We start from the raw sequence: 2,601 nt of genomic DNA on the forward strand, positions 1-2,601 counted from the left end.
AATGGTTTTCTCTACTGCAGAAAAGTCTGTGCAGATTAAGGAATTTTCTCTCACCAAGAGCTTGCAGAAAGATTTCTGGCATTTTATTCACCCCTTTTGTAAGAAAATGGGTCAAATAAAACTCACGTATTTGAAAGAGAGTCAGGTTTTTAGGGACAGCTTGGACATATTGCTATTTGTGTGTTCAGTACTTTACATTTGAACTGACATAAGGATAAGTGAAATGACAGGCATGGCTAACCTGGTCTCAATGCAGAATTGTTAATGGCAAGGCTGCTCTCTTCTCCTATCTTATTTTGCTCTGCAGCTATAAAATGATAAGCACTTCTTAATAATTTTTGACGTGGGCCTTCTGATTTTTCTTCTCCACATATCATATAGGAACTGTACAAGTGTGTGAATGTTTTGAGGAACATGGTTAATTACAGAAAAGGATCCTTCTATGTGTATGTTTTGTTTATTTTTTTCATCATGGTAACATAGGATCATTGTATCAGATCACCACTGGCTCATCATATCTTATAGTCTGCCTCTTGCTCTAGCTAATATCTGAGGATTTAAAAAACAAGGAAAAAATCCTGTAATGCACCTGGACTATTGGGCAGTACTCTGGATCCGAGTTGGCTATAGGCAAGATTTCTGCCTGACCTCTTTTACAAGGTATATTTCTATATCTAAGATTTTATTATCTGTTACTTCAGATGCATCATTGCTATAGTAATACAATTAATCCTTTTCTTAAAATAAGCCCATAATATTTCATGCAATGTAAGGGGCTTAAAAAAAATCTACAAATCAATGTGAATCTGCAAGAGTTTTAATTAAGCAGTAATGGGGCAAACCAGGAATCATGATGCTTTTGCATACAGAGAAAGACAGAAATAGAAAATACTTTAATTATTATTATATTGCTCTTTTCCTTCAGAAACAATGCAACATTTTTATCTCTGGTTCTTTGTTACTTGGTCAGGGTCTTTTGTCTACAGCTAAGGTCATAGTGGTTTTCTGAATCAAAATAACAGATATCTGCTGAAGGGGATATGAATGCATTATTGTTATGCTGCTAACCTTTTGTCAAGAACAAAAATACATACTCAAAGACAAAGAAGAACTGGGCATAACATCAGGGTTTCTTTTGTAAAGTTTTCAGTTTACTGAAGATTTACATTTTTAATTACTATTGGTCCATGTAAAAAAATTTGGCATGCAGATGGAAGGCATCACTTCAACAGGCCTGTTTCTGTAGAAGCTGCAGCTACCATACTGCGAATGGATAGCTGATTAATCAGTGAGCTGGCTGGAAATCTGTGTTTAGTTCAGTTTCCAGATCTCCCATAGACTTGCATGACCTTGGGTAAATCACCCTTGCTAAATCCTTGAAAGAACATCTGTCATTTTATGCATTTCACAACCCCTGTGCAAAGAGTTGGAAGCCATATAGCCCAGCTTTGTGTGACCTTGCTGATTTACTATGGTAGGAACTGACACTGCATTATTTAATGCCACACAGAGCAGGACCAGAGCTGGAATTTAGGCTGGGGGAATCACAGGGCAGTTCTGGCTGGCAGGAGGCTCTGCAGGTGATCTGGTTCTACCTCCTGCACAGAGCTGAACTGTTGTCAAAGTTATATCATTTTGCTCAGGAACTGAGTGGTCTAATGGAATTTTGAAAATCTCTGAGGGTGGAGCTTCCACAGCCTCTCTGGGCACCTGTTCTGATACCTACCACTCTGATGATGAAATTTTTTTCTCTTGCTGGAACTTTTGACCATTGCACCTCCAAGAAGAACCTGGTCTTGCCTTTTCTGTAAACGCACTTTCTGTTGTGGAAGATTGCAGTTAGTCTTCACTCTCGACTTTCCATTCTCCAGGTGGAAAAAATCCTGTTCCCTCAGCCTTTCCCCATGTACTGCAAGCCCCTGACCACGCTACTGACCCTCCTATGGCCTGTCTGCAGGTCACGTCTCTTGTACTGGGATGGCAAAATTGGATACAGGGCACCACATGCATCCGCACAGGTGCTAAGCAGAGCGGAATAATCATTCTCCCCAACCCGCTTACTGTGGTCCTGTTAATGCAGCACAGCATGCTGTTAGCCTTCATCACTGCAAGGATGCACTGCTGCCTCATGTTTAGCTTGTTTCCTATCATGATCCCCATGGTTCTTCTGCAGAAAAGCAGACCCAGCCATCCAGTCACTAGCCTGTCTTGTTGCATGGGTTTTTTCTGCCCCAAGGCACTAAAATTTATCTTTGTTGAAGTTTGAATCATTGACAACAACTTTGAATTAATTTTTGGTCCAGCAAGTGATTCACTCACCTTGTAGTTTAGTCATCCAGTCCATCTCCCCAAATCTTACAGAGATTTTTTTTTAATCAGTTTTCTGTATTCCTAGTCCCATGGTTATAACTTAAAACTTTGCTTACTGAGTGAATGACAGTAAAAACATGCAGGGTAAACAAGTTTTCCCTTTTCATTTAGCAATAAAGAGGATTGATTTTAGTGTTTGAATATGCTATCAAGCAGAAACTGTTCTGGACAATGTCTATAGCACAAACATTGCAATTTTATTGCAGAGAGAGAGGAATACTGGGCCAGGCT

The sequence above is a fragment of the Calonectris borealis genome, chromosome 3 (genome assembly GCF_964195595.1).
Source record: "Calonectris borealis chromosome 3, bCalBor7.hap1.2, whole genome shotgun sequence".
Lineage (NCBI taxonomy): Eukaryota > Metazoa > Chordata > Aves > Procellariiformes > Procellariidae > Calonectris > Calonectris borealis.